Source organism: Aythya ferina (assembly GCF_964211825.1).
Source record: "Aythya ferina genome assembly, chromosome: 1".
In the NCBI taxonomy this organism is placed as follows: domain Eukaryota; kingdom Metazoa; phylum Chordata; class Aves; order Anseriformes; family Anatidae; genus Aythya; species Aythya ferina.
Genome location: NC_140296.1, coordinates 71,973,580 through 71,994,756, shown reverse-complemented (window position 1 = coordinate 71,994,756; position 21,177 = coordinate 71,973,580). Strand labels below are relative to the sequence as shown.

The 21,177-nt window shown below is 39.5% G+C and overlaps 1 protein-coding gene and 1 long non-coding RNA gene across 4 annotated transcripts in view; one reads left to right on the top strand and one right to left on the bottom strand.

Moving 5' to 3' along the window:
- The window catches only part of P2RY8 (P2Y receptor family member 8), a 34,325-nt gene that overhangs the window by 6,277 nt on the left and 6,871 nt on the right, over positions 1 to 21,177 (top strand). The gene's annotated exons all lie outside the window — the stretch shown is intronic.
- LOC311429720 lies at positions 1,711 to 5,968 on the bottom strand. Its single transcript, XR_014688360.1, has 2 exons — positions 5,935 to 5,968; positions 1,711 to 3,547 (listed from the first exon to the last, which is right to left on the bottom strand). It is a non-coding gene; the product is annotated as an uncharacterized lncRNA (long non-coding RNA).

Below are 21,177 nucleotides of genomic sequence, written 5' to 3'. Positions count from 1 at the left end.
TCTATCAATCATCTTAAAAGATTATAGCAAATCATATTTAGTCCTCAGAAAGAAAAGGAAACAGGGAACGTTTATAAAAGGAGACTTTACAAGCCAACCAAAGGCTTTAGGTGTCCCGGTAGTCGTCCTGAAGAAGAGAGAGAGAGTTCTGGGAAACTCACTAAGATTTTTTTTTCCAAGTTTTTACATTTCCAAGAGTCATCCATAGTCTACCCTAGATGAGTGCTAATTTCATGTTGTTCCTCATTGTTTTGCTGACTATTTCAGATCTCATTTTGAGACACCTAACTCTTCATTGGTGCCTTAATCTTTGCGATTCTCATCTCATAGATCATGATTTTTTTTTTCAAATCTGGTTTCAAAGGGTTAAGCTTTCAGAAAGGGCCACCAGTTCCAAGTTCCTCATTTTTAAACATGAATTCATAGACACCTGGGTCTTTCTTGCAGAAGTATTGAGCACTTATAGATCTAGATGTAGTCAACAGAAACATGGCTTTGAAACAATACAATTTTATGTAACATCAGGTGCTCTGAGAACACAGGTAGTCAGATCTTAGGCAACCTAGGTGCCTCATGATCTCCATTGCCTACTTTCCTGTTTGCAATATGGTTAAATAATTTTCCAATTAGAGAAAGGCTTCAAAGAAGAAATTTGCAGGTCTTCTTGGAGCACTTTGCTTCAACATTGCATGCCACAGAAATGCTGACAAGTAAATTATTTGCTTGTCATTCAACAAGGGGTTGAACAGTGCACTGTCCATAGGATATAGTGTCATTCTTCAAACAATGAGGAGAACAAAGTCAAAGGCAGAATACCCCAGCTTTCTGGTGGGGTATTCTGCCTTTGGAGAATTGCTGTGAGGGCACTGGTTCCAACACAAATCTGTTGTAAATGGGCAGGTTTAAACTTGCCTGTTTTCCATCCACCTGACTTGTAAAGTTTCTTGGCAGCTGGGCTGATTGGTTCTCTTCAGTTTATCAACTTCCAGCTTTTCACTAACAGGATCACTAAGCTACAAAGCACCCAGGGGAATCTGCCAATGAAATTCTGACTCCCAGGTTCTTCAGCAGTTTATTTGCTGTTAGAGCAATAACCTGCTTAAGCTATATGATCATTATGAGTATTTTGACAAGAAAGGGAAAGAAAAGACATTTTCATAAGGGACAACGTCCCATGTCCTCAATCTCAGGTCACTGCAAAGATGACAACCTTGATTATTCAGTACTTAAATAATCAGTGTGATGATCAGTGCTGTTATGGTCATTAGAAATACATTGTTAGTCAAAAAATTTGAAGCTTTTTCGTGAGTGCAGCTAGCACAAGTTGGTTGCTATGTATGAGATAGCATTAAATAAGAGCAAGATCAAGCCCTTCAGTTGAACTAAACTCTGCTTTACACACTGCATACAATGTCTCTTTATGAACCTAAATCATGACCTAAATCTTTACATACTTATCAAACAACATTTCTGGAACCTTCTCTTTCATAAGATCTGCCTTCTCAGTCACAAGTTTCTCCTGCAGGTTATAAAGATATTGTTAACGCCTTTAAGAGGAAGAAGAATGAAGTTTCCTTTTAAGTGTCTGTTTTTAATGATCTCAGCAACTCTCTGCTGTATCGACACATTACCTTAAAATATGGTCTCCGTGGATAAAATAGCCTCACAAAATCATCACTGAGACATTTCAGGTTCAGTCTATGTTAAAAGTTTGAGATTTTAAATAGTTTTAATGTCTGAAAGTTTTTTCCAGCTTTTTTAATCAATTTTTTTTCCATCAACAATATGTCTTAGATAAGCCAACAGGACAATGTGCAGTTTTACATGTTATAGAAGCACAGAATCATAGACTGGCTTGGGTTGGAAGGGACCTCAGACACCATATAGTTCCAACCCCCCTGCTATGGGCAGGGATGTCACTCACTAGATCAGGTGGCCCAGGGCCTCATCTAACCTGGTCTTGAACACCTCCAGGGATGGGGCATCCACAGCTTCTCTGGGCAACCTGTTCCAGTGCCTCACCACCCTCTGACTGAAGAATTTCCTTCTAACTTCTAATATAAATCTCCCATCTTTTAGTTAAAAGTTTAGTTAAAAGTCCCCCTTATCCTATCATTATCTGATTGAGCAAAGAGTTGCTCTCCTTTTTTTTTTATAATTCCCCTTTAAGTACTGAAAGGTTGCAGTGAGGTCACCCCAGAGCCTTTGCCTCTGTAGGTTGAACAGCCCCAGCTCTCTCAGCCTTTCTTCATAGGAGAGGTGCTCCGACCCCTCTGATCATCTTTGTGGTCCCCTTCTGGATCTGTTCTAACAGCCCCACATCCGTCTTGTGCTGGGGGCCCCAGATCTGGATGCAGAATTCCAAGTGGGGCCTCACAAGGTCAGAGCAGAGGGGCACAATCACCTCCCTCACTCTGCTGGCCGTTCCTTTTAGTGCAGCCCAGGATGCAGTTGGCCTTCTGAGCTGCAAGTGTGCACTGGCAGATCCTGTCAAGCTTTTCATCCACCAGAACCCCCAAGTCCTTCTCTGCAGGGCTGCTCTCAATGTGTTCTTCTCCCAGTCTGTGCTCATGTCCAGGATTGCCCTGATGCAGGTACAGCACCTTGCACTTTGACTTGTTGAACCTCATGAGGTTCACATGGGCCCAAATCTTAAGCTTCTCCATGTCCCTTTGGATGGCATAACTTCCTTCTGTTGTATCAACTGTACCCCTCAGCTTGGTATCATCTGCAAACTTGCTGAGGGTGCACTTGATCCTACTGTCTATATAATTGGTAAAGATATTAAACACTACTGGTCCCAGGACAGACCGCTGAGGAACACCACTTGTCACCAGCCTCCACTTGGACACAGGGCCATTGACCACCACTCTCTGGGTGTGCTCTGGGTGTGACCTTCAAGCCAATATCCATTCCAATTGAATGGATAATTCAATTATCCATTGAATGGTCCACCCATCAAATCCATCTCTCTCCAATTTGGAGAAAAGGATGTCATGTGGGACTGTATCAGAGGCCTTGCAGAAGTCCAGGTAGATGACATTGGTCAGTCTTCCGATGTCAAGTGTTGCAGTCACTCCATCATAGAAGGCCACCAGATTGGTTGGGCACATTTTGCCCTTGGTGAAGCCATTCTGGCTGTCTCAGATCATCTCTTTGTCTTGCATGTGCATTGACATTGCTTCCAGGAGGATCTTCTCCATGATCTTCCCAAGCACAGAAGTGAGGCTCACCAGTCTGTTGTTCCCCAGGTCCTCCTTTCTACCCTTTTTAAAAATGGGAATGATGTTTCCCTTTTTCCAGTCACCAGGGACTTTGACTGCCAGGACTTTTCAAATATGATGGAGAGAGGCTTGGCAACTTCATCAGAAAATTCCTTCAGGACATTGGGCCCCATAGACTTGTACTTGTTTAGTTTCATCAGCTGGACTTGAACCTTCTCTTTGCTTACAGTGAGTGGGACATATAGCAGGCTGATATGTTTGTTTGACTCACTTATCTGTTCCCACCAATGTCTGTGGGCCCTCTTGCATGACTACATGTACCCCTGCATGAGAAAAGGAAGAGATCAGAGAGTCATAGATCATAACTGATCTGGATATCAATAGCGTAGATGGTTGATTTACCCAGACATTGAGAATGTATACACTGAGTACTGAGTGGGGTGGATCCTCTGCACATCCAATTTTTTTCTGCTGCAGTACTGCAAAAAAAAAAAAAAAAAAAAAAAAGAAAACCACTTTGCAGTGTCTCACAGCAGCGCTTGGGTATCCCTTTGTTGTAGGAGAAATGTCATGAGGTGGAAAGAGTATTGCTGTGTCAGGAGAGAGAGGAGAGCATGCTGGAGGAGAGCAGAGAAAAAAATGGACTACAGAAATATTGGCTCCTTCGTTTGTGCCTGTGCTTCTGGTTGCTCTAACTTGGCTCTGGGACTAATAAAATCACAAATATAGGAGGAAAAACAGGCTGGTAGAAACATTTTTACTGTGTTCTAAAGTACACTGGAACACCTGGGGATTTGACTTCCTTGTGTTTGAAGTCAAAAAGGTAGTGTTGCAGCTTCTTGCCATTGCCACCAATTTCACAGTTCAGATTAACCTGCTAGTCTGCAGGAACTGCAAACACTCCTCTGCCATGACATGCAGGAAGCCTATACAATTGCAGAAACCAGTCAAAAGAACCACTTTTTGTGGAAATGTAAATGTCTGAATAACAGACTTTCATCCAATCGGCAAGATATTTTAATGCAATGCACAGAAACTTAGTTAATCTTGAGACCTATACACTTCATCAACTTTGCCTGGAATTAACCAACATGCTCACATTTACTAAAGGTGAGATAGAAAACACAGACTTGTGAACATAGCTCAAAGCCTCTTTTCAAACACAAGTGAACAACAGCTGGCCCAAGTAGCTGTTTGCTTGCCATTTATTTTCTTGCTTCTAAGTTATTGATAATGTGAACAAGTAAAATTGTTTGATGCCTGGGCTGGCAGACAGTCACCCAGGACCCACACCTAACACACTGAAGAAGGGAATCTACCCTTCTGGATTGTCCCACATCACATCCTTCCCCAAAAAATGAGGCCACATGCCTATCCACAAACCTCATTCATCAGGTAAGAAGGTGTACTGAAAACAGCAGAGTCTTTCACTTTCAGGCATGAGCAGCCTACACTGTTCCTCTGTACTGCGTTTATTCATCGGCTCGTATGAGGTATTGTATGGCCCAGCGTCTTAGTGTGCCTTCTCCCTTTTGGTCCATGATGGTCCACAAAGCCCTGGACCTCACCTCCCGTATCGGCAGCCTGGTGCCGTTGTGACCTTTTACTTTCTTCTGGGAAGAACACGAGCATCAGAGCCTCCCCTGAAATACTTTCTGTCTATGCTCTTGGTGTCAACATTAGTGTCTAAATGTTCTTCTCCTCAAAAGAAATGTGCTGTAGAGATTATCTTGTGGGTGCTTATTTCCTTTTTTTGAGATCTGAGCTGAATTTTCTTGATTTGTAGCTATCAAAGGCGGTGAAGATAGACAACTATCAGTGATGCTGTTAAATAAAAATCACTTTTGATTGCTTACAGACAGTTAGGCATTGGCTTATTGTTTCATGCACAAGTGTTAAGTGCGATTGTGTAGAAGCAGAAAGTTAAGTTTGCGGCAGTTAAACTATTAAATATCTTTGAAGATTGAGATTAAATATTTTCAAACCTTTAATTTTATTCCCATTTATTTTGCTTCTGAAATGAATTAGGTCTAAACTGTCCCTAATCTCAGTCCTTTTCTACAACCCCTCACACAGAGGCAACACATTGCTGTAGATTTTGGCAATGCCATATATACAGACAATGACACTTTTCTGAATGCTCTTCTTATAGACACAGTGACTTTGGTATCAGAAAAAGTTTTTTCTAGCTCAGTACTACAAAAACTACACCGCTGCTGAATCCCTGCTGACAATGATGAGAAATGACAAGAGTATTTCCCCAGTGGAGAGAAAGCCAAATACAGCATAATTTTAAAGAAATCAGCATAACATTGTTAGATCAAAATATTATATTATGAAAATGTTCTTTGAAAGAAGTTTGCATTTCCCTCTTTCATGTTGATAGTTCGGCTGCCTTTTGTAGTAAGTCTTAAGGTGAAATACTTTACTATATTTATTTTCTTCCATATACTTTTCATCTAACCCATCTCAAATTAAATATCTGAGTACAAAAAAGTGGCGCTACCCTACAATGGAAGGCTTTGGAAACCAGCCTCTTCTCACAATTACAAATGGTGCCTTTAGTTTTCAAGCTGGCTGGGTGAGAAATTTGTGCTTGTTCTTTGGCTAACTGCAGAGTTTCCATTCCCAAGGTTGCCATTAGACTTTCCACTCCTTCTTAATGCCCCCACTCCTAGAAAAATAAATAAATAAATAAAAGAAGACCTACTTTGGTGCTCTTCTGTGTTGTTTATATACTGTTTAAAATGTTATCAAGTTCTTTCACAGTTTTTGTATGCTTAAGAGCAGATTGTTTCAACCGCTACTTCCTTATTTCTCCTCCCTTCCTCTTAACTCTTAATATACAAGCTGTTAGATACTCTTGCCTTTTTTTTTTTTTTTTTTTTTTCTTTTCCTATGAATAAGTTGATCTATACATCTTCCCAGCCATCCGGGAGTATGAAAATCATGAAATTTTTCATCTAGCTTCTCATCAGAAAAGCATGAAGGAGTTGAAAAGATGACAACAGTTTGGAAGGAGTGGAATTTTGGCAGGCTTTTACCTACCAAGAGCCTTATGTTCTTCTCATTCATCCTTCTAATAGTGTTTTATTTTGTCAAGCCTACCTTGCTTATTGCATCAAAATTATCAAGATTTCTTGCTACTTACCATCACACAACACTAAAAATTACCTGATCCTCTGTGACCCTGCCACTACTGTGATGCATCTGTATACCCACTGATATGAATTAGTCATACCAGCCGTGACAGGATGTCACGAGAAGTAGTTGAGAAGGAGGTGTTTGTAAACTACTCCATTTATATCCTGTGAGTCTCGTTCTGTAAAAAAAAAAAAAAAAAAAGCTTTAGGTTGGCCTCAAAAATGAGGCCTCACATTGTACCTCCATGAGCACAGCATTCATTTTTATGGCATAGGGTTAGGGAAACAGCTTTCTAGGTACCTCCCACGAGTAAGTGCCACTCTTATCCATGGCAAGCTTAGTTGTTGCAGTAGGCAAATGTTGTAAAGTGTAAATATAGGATCTTTATACTGTCCTCCTCCCATATTGGCTTGCAGGGAAGGATACAAAAAGGATCTCAACAAGAGAAGTAGAGCAAGCAGATCTATAAACCTGCAGCCCTGTGAGCGAAGTCTCATCAGCCTGCTCTAAACCTCTGAATAAATCAGGCATGCTTGTGCAACAAGAAACAGCCCTACTTCACTCTTGTCTGTCGGAAGGGAATGAAACACAAATGCTCAGCGTGGTGACTGGGAGTAAAGGTATCATACCTAACTTCCAGGCTTACTTCTAGGGTTGAATTTGTACCAGTTTGCATGCTGCAACTGGGGTATAACTTGAATGGGTGAGAAAGAAAAAATATAGTATTTTGTTTGGTACCTAAAGGGAGAAGGTGTCCTAAGCATAATTCTTATTTCAATCCAATTTTTATGTTTTATATGAAGTGACTAATAGAAGATCTCACTGTCTCGTGGGAGGTGTAGATTCAAACTTCATTTATCTGAAGAGAGAAATAAATTCATATCTCCCACATACCTATGGAGTGATATTTGAGGATTAAGGGCAGTACTGTTGTTTCTGTTTTCCATCCTTCAAGGTTTTTGTTGTTGTTGTTGTGTGTTTTTTTTTTTTTTTTTTTTTTTTCCAATAAAACCTATACAAACATCTCACTCCAGGGGAAATTTCAGTTGCAATACATGGCTGTAGCTGGAGGTCTCCTTGAAACCCTCAGCAGAGGGTTGAAAGCTGCAGCTTTCTCAGGGACCAAGATGTTTCCTGTTGTCTAGCTTGCTTACTGTGCGGTGTCCTGGTTTTCTGGATCTTATTCTAAAATGCCTGATTGTGAATCGACAAGGTATGGGACATTTCAACTGGGGACTTGGAGACTCCTGGGCAGGCAGGTGCCTCTGTCTACTTGTGCTTCTACAACCTTGGGTATAGGAGGTGCAGATGGTGGGTGTGCTAGGTTCTCTCTGTGGATTTGCATTCTGTATTAGTGCCTCTTGATACTTGGTGCTTTCCTGTGTCTGTCTTTCTTTATGATCGAGCAAAACTAACCACAATCTCTTTTTTACACCCAGTTTCTAAAGAAAGTCTTTTAACTGGTTTTCAGCTGAAATTTGGGGTGCTGCAGCTTTCTCGAGCTTGTCTTGTACCAAAAAAAAAAAAAAAAAAGGCATTAGAAATCCTTTGTACAAAGTCAACCACAGCTTTTGTTATAGTAGGTACTAATTACTACAAGAACCAGAAAACTGAGTTGCACCTTGCACCTTGCAGATATTTTTCCCTTTAGAATATTCTAGTATTATTATAATTTGGGTGAAATAAAATCACTACTTATAAAGCAAGAATTTTCTATTTTGATAATTGATTTAGGGTGTCTCCTTATTTGTATATCACAATTTAAGGTACAAGTAAATGATTATTTTGAAAAAATAAATAAATCTGAACACAGTTTTGACAAATGCAGTCCCTTGAATATTTCTTGAGCTGGGCATTCAAAAAATGTCTCAAAAACTCACTATGATTCAAGACGTTTCTGTCATAAGTTTTGATTAATCAAGCTTACAGCTTTGTTTTAAGAAGTCACTGAAAGGTTTTCAAACATTACAGTGGAAGAGAGCTTGATGCCTTGTTCGAAGAAAAGGCATCAAGCAAGTGAAAGAGGTAACAGTGGAATTCAAAACAGTTTGATTAGCATTCTCAAGGAGCTATTTACAGTCCATCTATCAAATCTCAGAAGAGTTCCAGTTCTTAATTCTCTATCTCTTGCTATTCCAAAGAGACATTTTCCCAAAATGAAGATGTCTACAGCATTTTCATCTCCTTCTTGACATGGCTTTCTGCATGAGTGATAATGAGGAAGCTCAGCGTGGGTGTCAGCCTCAGCCCATCGCATCCCAGCACTTAACCTTGGAAGTGATCTTAGGCCAACTTTCGCATCTTTTCCAGCTACTGTTTGAATGAATAAAATTGCTGCAGGTTCTTAAAGAAAGAAAAAAAAAAAGTCTATAAGTACAAGACAAAGAAAAGCTTCACCTTTAATGAAATCAAAAATAGCTATTTTGAGTCTGCATCTGTCAGATTATGAATTTGAGCATAGCAAACAAGAACAAGGCAAGAATGAAGTATGATCCTATTATTCTTGAGGACTGCAGAAATTATTATTTCATTTACAATTAAAATACAAAGAGATGGCATGGAGTTGGCATGTGACATGACCTAAAAATAGGGCACTAGTATAAACACATGTTCAGCCTAAAAAGTTGTCTGTCTTGTGATTACTGTGACCATTTCAAAATATTTCCTGTTGTGATTGTATAACCTTTAAAAAGAAATGGTAGGTTTTAACTGATGAATTGCTAGATGTCTCCTCTTTCTACTAGTACTAAAAAAAAAAAAAAAAAAAAAAAAGTTTTCTTCTATGTTAAAAAGACGAGCAAACAAAACTAAATAGAAAACCATGTTTTTGCATAGGGTATTCTATAACAGAATGTAACAGAATGCTCTAAAAGCTATCAGTCTGTAAGCAAATAACTTTCATGTGCACCGCACCTTATAGTATGTCTCAGAGGTAATGTCTACAGAGATGGTGTGGGAGTGCTGGGAGGTTTTGAACTGAGGAAGCTGCTTTTGAATTATTATTATTTTTTGTAATTTTTTAAAACGAGTTTCAGAGAACTGAAAGAGGAACCTGCACTGAGCAGCATGTCCTAGCTTGTACAAAACTTTTCCCACAACATGTGATGAAAAATACTTTATCACTGTGCTCTTATCTTTGCTGTCTGAGATGTTTGAACACTGTCTTTGCTCACCTGCATGGCCGGATGGAGTGCTAGAAGGGGCCATAAGAATTAATTTTCCCTTTGTAGATTCTTTTATAAATATCTAATTCACAACCTTTACTTAACAAGAATATTTATTTTAAAGCTTAAAACTCTGGTTTTTGTTTCTTCTTCTCTGTGCACATGTATTTACGACAGTGAGGCAGAGCAAGAGACAAAAATGCACACAAGAAAAAAAAAAATTAAAGCTGCTTTCCTGAAATTTATGTTGCCTTTATACTTTTATAAAAGACTCTAGCTGAGATATTTAAAATAAAAGGGACCTGGAGCCATTTCCTTCAGCTCCCTGAATGATTTTCAGAGCACTGGCTTTTTCCACCACTTGCCTGCCAAACCACAGTGAAAGTCCCATGTGCGTTGATGCTGGGTGACTATCACAGGCACAGATGACTCCATCTCGCATGCCCAGCCAGGCCTGTTGCATGCCTGCTGCGACATGGAGACTTGTGCAGAAACTCTGACACAGCAGGGCAGAGCTGGGCAGCTCTTTGGGAAAACCCTGGGACAGTCCCATGTCCCATGTCCCATGAGCTTCCCATGAGCAAGCATGGGCCATGGTCCTGAAACAGAGCTGGGAACAAAGCCATAGAAAAAAATTAAATGACTTCCAATTCTCTCAGAAAGACAAGTGAGGAAGTTGGTGGTGCTGGTGTTCCTGAATGCATTTGCTGCAGAAGGAGGGTGGGCTGGGTTTTGAGAGCATGGTCCTGTCTCTGCTCCCATGATGTAGAGGGCATTCTTGGGGTTTCAGAAAAGAAGGAACTGCTGAGAAGAGGGCTGTGAACAGGGTGCAGCCACTGCCAAAGCACCAGGGACCAAGCAGTGAAGGAGCTCCCAGTGGAAATTCTCTTTTGAGACCCATGCCTCTACAACAAAGTGAAAAAGGGAACGAAAACCTTTCGATAGGGAAGCCCTCATGAGAGTCCAGGTTTCAAGTTTGCAGTTTTATTCTACCAAATCTCATTTATTGTCAGATATTTCCATGCATTCTACATTTCTCTGGGGACAGCAAGCTGTATTTTTATATTAAATCAAAAGGAAAAAATGTTGGTCACTGGAACGTGGCTCTGCACTGCTAATGCATGACAGCTCCAGCTGGTGCAGGTTTCGGTTGTGCTAGATAACTTCTCCCCACGGATTCCCAAGCACAGAGCAACAGCAGCTGGCTCGGGCCCTGGGATGTTGCAATCAGGCAGGTTGTGTGCCATTTCCCCGAGGAGAAGGCCTGGTAGCATGGCACAGGCCAGTCCTGGACAGCTGACCTCCATGCCAGGGGTGGCCCCAGGCACACAGGAGCATCTTGATGAGGATGCAGGAGACCCCAGGTCAGGGCTCCTGCTGCTAAGGGGGCTCAGGAGGACAGAGAGAAGCCTTAATCACTAGCTGCTGACCTCCTCTGGGGAGGAGCTCCCCACTACTGGTGCCTGCACATGGGGATCACACCTCTGTGCACTTGCCCAGTCCATTCAGGGGCAACTGAAGGGTTTTGCTATTTCCATGGTTTTTGAGCTCACAGTCTTCTTTCTCTCCTAAGCACATTGCTGCCACATTTACCATCCTCGTTATGTGATTGATGGTGTAGTCCTGAAGCTATAGCCTTCCTATTTAGGTATTTCACTCCGTTAAACTCCGTATCATTTGTTGATGCAGCTGAATTGTTTGTTGGATGTGACACACAGCTTCCTGTAATACAATTGCACCAATCCTTCAAAGGCATGACCTACTCTGGCAGTGCTGTGTCAGTGTGTGTCCTGGCCACACAATTTGCAGCGGCTACCTTCATTCATCAGACTTCTCAGATGGCTGAATGAGGTCAGATTCCCAGCTGTAAGATGGAGCAATCACCCTCAGCATTTTCACACTTGTTGCATACCTGTAAAGACACAAGTATTTTGGGTTTGTTCTGGCTGTTTTATGTGATCTGCTTCAAACATTGTAGAAGTTGTTTGTCTGGTTCCTTCCTGGGTTTTATTAATATCTTTTCCTGTCTTTTCTTCTAAGAATACAGAGGATTTAATAACATTCCCACCCCAGAGTATGTGTCATCCTGAACCATATGCTTCTCTGTGCCAGTTGGCTTTCTTTAGTCTTCAGTTTAAAAACTGTAACCTTAACTTTTAGCCTTGCCTGTTTTGGTTTATGTTGAACAATGTTTTCCTGTGTAGGACCCATCTGTGTCAAAGTTTTCCTTTATTCTTAGTACATTCATATCAGTTTCCTATGCATCAGTTTCCAGTCATACATTGTCACTTCAGGAATGCGATGATATTTCAAAGCATGTCACTTAGAGGTCTCTAGGGGTCCTAACAACCTATGTTTTGCCTCCAAAGCACTATCTCCTACTGCTCTACTCTTATTAGTGTCTAAGCAGATTGCAATTGTACTAGTCTTCAAAACTACCTTGGAGTTTTATTGTTAGATATCCTATGAGTTTTAGTGTCTTCATCTCCAGCACAGTTTTCACTGTATGATTGCTTTCATTTCATTTAAAGATTTATCATTTCAGAGCTTAGTATCCAAATAGCTGAAATTTCAACTGTAGTTATGAAAATAATACTAAAAACAAAAGACTGTTATCAATTGGAGATGTACAATGAAATGAGAACATAATAGCATACATTATTACCTATTACTGTACAATATATCATGTATGATATATAATAGTGTGTATCTATGTATATGATGAATCAGTAACACAGGCTAAAATTCTTGCACTTGGGGTGTTGATTATGGGATTAATAGATATTTCAGTTTGTGGTACCTGTAGAAATAGATATTTATCTCCTATCTATCTCATATAAATGATATCTAATATATAATATTACATATATTACCATATGTTATCATAATAATATCACGTGCATAATATATATTTTATAATATGGACAAATAAGAATACTAGTCCTCATAACAGCTTCCCACCTCTCCTTTACTTTGCTGGTGTATCCTGTTCTGAGGCCCTTCCTTTATCAGAATCACACCAAGGCTGGTCTCACCCCACACTGACGTGTGATACTTGCTTGTGGTCAGCATATAAAAGATCTCTGCTGGGTTTATTTACCTTAAGTGTGTGGGCAAGCAGACAAGTCATGGCAGAGACAAAGCAGGGCATAAATAGGGCATACTACCAAGTACATTGGCTGTGATATAGTACGGACTACGGTATCATAAAGAATATGTCTTCTCACATGGTAAGCTGGAGCTGTTCCACAATGCTTCACTGCAGAAGGGTAGGCAAGCTCCTGTGCCTCTATGACTACAGTCAAATACATTGAGTAGCTGCTGTGATAAGGATTCACACCTTCACTTACACTGCAAGAATGTGTGTTCTTGACCATGGCCTTAAGGAGCAGATTACAGTTGAATAGCAGAAGAGATTTTGAGATACGGACTGCCTGTTTACAAATTGAGTACCCAGAATTAACTCTATTAAGTCAGAGTTAAATGCCATAAAAACTACTGTTAAGACAACAATTTTTAATACACTGATCAATAAATAACAACCTTCAAAGCAGAATATCTTCATCCTCATATTTTCTCTCCACATTGCAAAATTTGGGCAATGATTCATATGACAACTATGGTCCAGATATCTCAGGGCATATTGCTAGTGGTAAAAGGGAACTCAAGTAAAGCCAATAACAAGCTCTTGCAATGTACTGTCTGCTAATAAGAGCACAGACTAGTCACACTCACGTTCCCCCCCAAATTATCTACAGAGCATAATGTTTGACTCTGACTCCTGCCTGTGATTATTTCATGTAAAACTTAAGTATAATTACATGCTGGCATATATCTTGATTAAAACGTATATACTAGTATACAAGTATAAGTATACTACTTAAACTACTTATATACTTCTCAGTGCAGGAAGGCTATGTTAGACAAGGGCAGAATCCAATTTTTTCTTTATTTATGCATTTAAGTTACCTAAATGCAGTGGCATTCTGAGGAGAACAAAGACTGAACAGAAGGACACTTGCAGCTGAAAAGACCTGAACCTACGGTCTCACCTGCATTCGAGGACTTTCAGAAGAATGAAACAATAGCAGATGTGGTTTCATGGTGCTATTCCTGTCATACCTCTGTGTGTTAGTGTGATAGCATAAGTAGTTACAAAGAAAATGAGCAAGAAGAGGAGCTTTTATTAGAAATCTTTCTATTTTTTCCCCCCATTCTATGATCTTCAATTCTTGTACATTACAAGTCTTACCTCTAACTGGTATCAAATTAAGAAGTCAGAAAAAAAGTGTGAAGTCAGGAAAAAAAAACAAAACAACAACAACAACAAACAAGCAAAAAAAAACCACCTGCTGTTGGCCATGTCTTTTTCCTTTGTGTGCACATATAATGCTGCTTTTAAAAGTAGGTCATGCAGTCCATGGGCTCCTGTAGTTAGCTGATTCTGGGATTCCGGTTACCTGTCCACAGTGCCTTTTGGGTATATCTGTTCAGTGCTATTCAGGAACATATGAATTTGTACTTTGTCCTGTGCCAGCCACAAGCAGCACAGCTGCAGTTATCAGTATAAGCCACGAGCTTTTGCAGAGAAGCCAGCTTTCAGTTCTTTCAGCGTGTGAATGAACGCAGTGAGTTTGCATGAGCAGGGTGAGCTGGCTTCTCCCCTCTGAGCAAAGAGCCCTGAGGTGCTGTGCACGCAAAGCTGCCTCAGACTGTGATGGGAGTTGCATGGATAAAAGACTTTCAGGACTGTTCCCAAGACGAATGAATTCTGTTCCGGGCTCCGTAGTAGTCATGCGAGTGCCCTAAATCACTCCTCGCATGATATGACCATAACTGAGAAGCAGAACCATCCAGGGTGGCTCATGATAATAGATTTAATACTACTAACTGCTGATGGCAAAGCTGTAAAAAGCAAAGAATCTTTCTGCAGCAGAGAATTGCAACCATTTGGAAGGCCATGGGTGACTGAACATCACTCAGAAGAAACACAGTGATATAGCCCAGTAGTACAGAGATGATTCAGGGCTCGCACTCTGAGTTGCGACAACGAGCAGTAAGAGAAACTGTGCAAAGGAAAGAGTTGTAACAGTGCAGGAACTCTTTTGGAGGTGAGCCCCAACCATTGCTCCCTTCAGGCAAGGCAAAAAAGCATTGCCCAAAGTGCTAAAGAATTATGAAATCTCCAGGTTCCTCCATGCTTTGGACTGCACACATCACTGCCTCCTGGCCCTTCAGCAGCCCAGACACACCTCTCCTGCTGGAATACACATGAGCACCTATTTTCAGTGGTATTGACAAGGGGTCTGGAGGAATTAGCAGACAAAATAAAGAGTGGTTCCAACAAAAAAGCTTCCAACAGCCTAGTTTTTGTATCAAAGCCTTTTGGTAAGTCATGGTTTGATAGGAAGTGACACTTATTCTTTCTGTAGAACTAGCTCTTCTTGCCCACTCAGGAGCAGAGAATCACACTTGAGACAAAACAGACATATGCATGTCAGTTTATCTTCTACAGAGGCCTTCGTGTCATGCATTTTTCAGCCAAGACTGTTTCCACTGGTCCTGATGTGGTAACCACTTCTAACTCAAGCGTGAACCAGGAGAATGCCCAGTCTGTCAGGAGTTCACCATCAGTACATTGCAGAAGGCAACGTTTGGGGAGAGTAAAGCAATCAGTCTTGCTGGGGAGCAGTCAATAAAGCCCAAACAACCTGTGCTGAGCAATTATAGCAGTGAGACCAGCAGAAGACAAAATATTTTTTCTCTTGAGTCACAGCTGTGGCATCTTTGCTACACAAAAACAAAATAAAACAAAACAACAACATCAACAAAAAAAACCACACACACACAGATATGCTTGCATAAAGCTGACTGTAGCTTTTGAAACACAGGTATAAGAAGATGGATAAAATCATGCATTAGGTCCTATTCCATACCACTTAATTTTTCACATGGAAGCTGGCCAGGTCATTTTAAAGTGGCCGCTGAGTGATCTATGTGTAAAAGGGGACAATTATGTTCTAAGGAACTAATTTAGACTTTGACAGAATCCAGGCAATTAAAGACCTCCAGTAAACCAGGAACTGAATCAACAGGATATTCAAAATGAGTTGGATTCAGATTCAACCGTCTGCATTTACACGGAAAGTGTCTACATATGAGCCTGCTACAGTCACTGGAGATCCACCCAGTATAGTCAGTGGCATTTAGACTTCCCAACTCACCCTAAAATAGACCCTGAGATTTCTACAGATGCTTCTCCACAGCTGTAGCAAGGACCAGGGAAGCAAGATGCCAGCTACACTCAAATCCTGCTGCTTAATGCTTCTCTCTGGGAAGAGAGTTAGGATGTTCATATAGATCTTAGCAAGAGGAACAATGGTTCAGCCTGCATTTAGAGTTACCAGTCATTAGGGATCCTGATGTGGCTTTCTGGGATGTGCCTTTGTATTTATCTAGGAGGCAATACCATGTTTTGTATGTATTGAGCCCAACTAGTGGAAGGAGGCCTGTGTAGAGGTAGTGTGGATGCTTAGCTAAGAATTTTGATTCATCACTAACAAGATAATCTCTAAGTTCTGACACAATACCTTACATTAATTCTTTGTTCTAAAAATACATGTCCCAGATACCATGCCAAATTGCCCTTTCAGCTACACCTGCAAAACATGGTTGAATGACCTGGTTATATACTCCAGTGTATGTTAAATCAATCAACAGCTACAGGCTCTCATATCCTTAATACAACTGCAAGAAAAAGCAATGTATGAAGGTTGATTTTTTTTTTTTTTTTTTTCAGTGTGTGTGTGTGTTTTAATCTGTAAAGATAATCTTCAGAAACACGCATACAGCTCTACCTCAATTTCTTTGTGGACTGAACAGGAGAGGAAATATTCAATAAGAGTTTCACAGAAGAGAGAGATGAAAAGATAGAAAGTACTTATTTCAAGCAGAATATATATATATATTAGTAGAATTAGTACAATAGTAGAATTAGTAATAGTAGAAGTAGAACTAGTAGAATTAGTAGAATATTTATTTACTGTAAAATGCCAATCATACCACACGGATTCGATATAAGACCATAGAGTTTTCAGAAGACTGAAGGATCCTCTGGGAACCTGTCATATTGTTTATCACAAATGGCCTCTGCCATTAAGCTTTGATTCTTTTCCTGGCATTTGAGGTCAAAAGGGAAAAGGGCGACTGTGTTTTTTCCTCTGACTTTCAAAAGGACTATGTGAAGTAACTGCAGACTGGAATCTATTGTCTGTCAATCCTGGACATAGGCAATATTTAAAAGATGCAAAGTTATAAGGAAATCAGTTCATGTACTATTTAAATGTAGACTTTATTTGGTAGTTTTTGTCGTCAAAGTTTATAAAAATATCACCATTTTGTCCAAACTCAGTATTACTTAACAATATTTTAGGGGCAAGCTACCTGCAGGAGGGCCCTATGGCACAGGATAACTCTGTGCTACAGGGACATCCATCAGAGTGGGATGTTTTGCAAGCTGGTTGTCCATTGCCATGTACCCTGGGTAGCCATCTGACAAAAAGTGGAGTCTAATGACGTCAAGTTCCCTGACAGGCATCAGCAATTTTTCAGTAACTGCTTGCATGCATGCTTTTGCTCCATGATAAGTGCAAGGTAGCACTATTTCACCAAGAAGCGAGTTGCCTTGTGCTGTTGGGTAATAAGAGCATGCACGTGGACTGTGACCACAGAGGAGTGTGAGTCCTGTAGGAATGAATTCCTTAACTGTTGTGTTGAATCCTTATAAGGGTCTGTCTTAACTTTGCTAATATAAGACAGTTATATTAAAATATCAGCCTTAAATAAAAATAAACTTACAAAGTCTGTGTCTATAGGAAAGATGAACATACATATTTTATGCTAGCACTCTCTAATAGGCAGAAATTATAGGACTACTTTTCTTCAGTTTTGAATAAAGCTGCTTTTACCTAGATTGATACATTTAACAAGCTCTACAAGCACGTATTTCTCCAGTAAAGTAAACCTGGTAACTTTTCTACATTTTTTTCACTTGAAAAATAGAGGGATTTTCACCTCTCAATGTGAAATACTTGTGGAGAGAAGACACTCATGTTTTACCTTGCCCTAACTATTTGAGGTCAGAACTATAACCACCATAGGGCTTGCTTTGACCAAATGCACTTAAATAAAGACTGAAGTTTGTCTCTGCAAGAGGTGTTTTTTTTTTCTTTTTTTCTTTTTTTTTGTTTTGTTTTGTTTTGTTTTGTTTGTTTTGTTTTGTTTTAATATCAATATAGAGATTCTGAAGTCACCCTTTCGGTGTAAAAATAAGTCATCTTTTTCAGTGAAGGCATAGATACGGTTTTCTTATGTACTTTATCTGAATAATCTTTAGTGAAAAATATGAAGTTTTGTTTGTCTTAAACTAAATGACATAGGTAGGGAATATTGCAACTAGTTGGATGTTTTCAGCTTTGTTTGCTCAGAAATACAGATCAGTGCTTGCACACACAAGTGCACAAAGGTGCTCATTTCCTGAAAGTATTCATTTTTAAAAGAAGATAAGTGAAAGATTAATGTGAAATAATGCCATTGTGATAACATAGCTACAGACTCAGCAACATTTGGTGATTGTGAGAATGATGCTCTGAACAAAACAACCGAAACAAAGAAAAAAAAAAAAAAAGAATTCAGCAAAAAGAACAGGGAAGGGAAGGCACAATTCAGAGAAGTTTCTTAGAAGACTTATGTTCAGATCTTGACTGGGTGAAGGAAACCCTCGGCTTGTAGAGATGTAACACTAAAAGTTAAAATTTCCACAAAAGTTTATTGAAAGGGTGAGAAAGTACAAACAAACAGAACCTTTGGCCTCTTTCAGCAAAGCCCACCCTCGACGTAGGGAGTGCCCAGTCAGCGATGCACTTATTGACATTCCTCGGCCTGGGGGAACGTGAACATTTACAGAAATAAGTGTTTCTCTGAATCACATCAGTAACGCCTGGGGAGCAAGATCTGAGATGTGTTAAAAAGGGAACTTCTTCTTGTTCTCATATTAAAACACTTTTCTCTATCTAAATATCAAAGTGTTCGTCATTTTTCTCACAACTCAGAATGTTATCCCTTTGCCTTCCTTGCTTGTTCTTCTCTTCATACGCAGTGTATAAAGGAAATTGTTTTTTACACTGGTCTAATATTCTGTCATCTGACCAGCAATTCAGACAGTCCATGAGAGGTTGAATCCCCAGAAGGAATATTGCACATATAGGATTCCAAAGTTTTCTCCAGCTTTAGCAAAATTTTGTGAGAAATAAACTATCCTACCCCTTTAACTCTCATTTCAGTTTTATAAGTCGTAAGAAGAGCAAGGAAAAAAATATCAGCTTTTTTTTTTCTTTTCTTTTTTTTTTCCAAAAATATACTATCTTGATAAAAAATAAAATACATTCCTTAGTCATGTTTGCTTTAATTAAAAACAGCCAATATGGCTTTCTTAAGTGCTTAGAATAAAACCTCTGTTTTCATTTTATTTCATTCTGAATATATTTGCAATTGAGTTCAGCATTTCATGTTTGTTTGTTTGTGTTCCTGTAGTCTGAATTATGCTGTCCTACATTCTTCAGCTGGAATAGTGTCTTTCTAAAAGTGCAAAGATATCAATGGATTCAGGAAATTAGACTTTATTATAGACAATAGAGCTTTAACAGACAGAGAACCAAAATAATGAAGCAGAAAAGGTTTTGGAAGGCTTTCTGTTGCAATGAATGTTTTGAAATTTATTTTTCCATCTCAAATCACAAACTTTTTATAAAATGGTATTTCTGTTTTTCAGTCAAATCACAGACTTTTGATTCTTGTTCACAGGTGCACTTCACATTGACAACAGGAAAAGAATAGATGTGAGAAAGGAAATATATCAGTTTTATCTAGTAGTCTCCTAAAAAAAGGTTGACACATTTCTGTTGTTACTCTTCCATGACAAAGAAGTGAGACGGTCATCTTCCGCTTTTTAAATCTTTCTATTTCAGTACACCTTTTACTGTTTTAATCACCATGTTTTGTCCACTAAAGGGAATCACCATCCGTGTCAAAAGAGGCACTAAGCAGCTGTCACCTTTGCTTATGGTTATAGCTCAGAAAAAAACTGGTATTACTGAAGTTCCAAGTGAGCTTTCTGAGTAGAGTGCCATGAGTGAGAGGGTATGAAGAAGAGCAAAAAAATCCTCCCTGGATTTAGTGAGGTTTACTCCAGAAGATGCAGGTGCTCTTAATACCTATTATTGAACTGAAATAAATCTGCTTACTAAATGTTCTAGAAATGAGGCAAGCAGAAAAACTTAACATTTCTCTCTTGCTGTCAAAATCTCTAGGACTAATGTAAATGGCAATAAGACTGGACTTTCTCACTTAAAGAATCCTTACTGAGTTTTTCTTTCAGTCTACCTATATGTTCATTTGTCATAGTTCAGATCTGGCTGTTGCTAAAATAAAAGCAAAACAATGTCTTTATTACAGGGATATTTATATAACAGTGTATTTTTACAGTTTATGAAATCATAGCTGAGGGTTGATATTTTAAAATTACTCTACAGGAAAGTTTCTTTTGCAGTGAATCATGCAAGGTCCACAGATTTGAATTGCGTTGTAGGCCTGAAATTGCAAGAAAGCAACTCACAAATGTAAAGGGAATCTAATTCTAATGCTTATAAAAAATACTTTCTCACTTTATTTATGACATTTTCAACTAAAACCACAAGTGATAGACAGATGCTGTGGTTGCGGTGGAGGAAGGACTTAAAAGTACCCTGAACGAGATAGAAACATAAGTACAATGCTAACTAAACCCAAATAAAAACAGTATTGGGAGAGATGAAGAATGTTGAAATGCTATGTTGTGAGTCCAGCAGCTTAATCTGGCCATTTAAAAGGCAAAATATCAAAAGTAAGTGTGACAGTGCAGAAAATTCTGCTGGCCCAGGTTTTCATGAGCAAGGAATTCAGCAATAGAGCCCCAGAAAGATTTGGCAAAAGGAAAGGCAAAGATGGAGTGATGATCTATATGATGTGAAACAGGTTGTGAACTTGCAAGTCTTGTGTGCTCTGCATGCTCCCTCCTCCCCTGCAGAAGACACTAGGGAGCTATTCACTCCTTGTGAAGGACATCTTCCTTACCAAAAAACATGCCAAGAGGACCCGCCCTATTTGGAGAGCTTTTATCAACATCTAAACACAAAGCCCAGAACTTTACAATCCAGGCGCCCTGTTGAAAAGGTGCCTAAATGTGGGAGGCACTTGTGTTTTACTGACAGTTCTGCTCCACAAACGTGTAAAATCTACCTTTAGGCAGGCCACAAATCCCAACACTGTTTTGCATATTTATTATCAGCATGTGCTATCTGAAAAAGCAAATTCAGAAGCTGCTTTCAGAAAATACCTTTGTGATTAGCCCTAACATAAAACTCAGTGTAAGAGATATTGAACAGCTTTATGCCTAGTGCAATAGATTTAATGGAGGTTTTCACCCATACTCCCACCTCCCAAGTACAGAGTAGCTGTAGGAATAGCATCTACAGGTGAGATCTCTCAGTCCCTGAGAGCAAATATCTTTCACTTGCAAAGGCCTGTTATTAAAGCTCTGTAGTTACTTT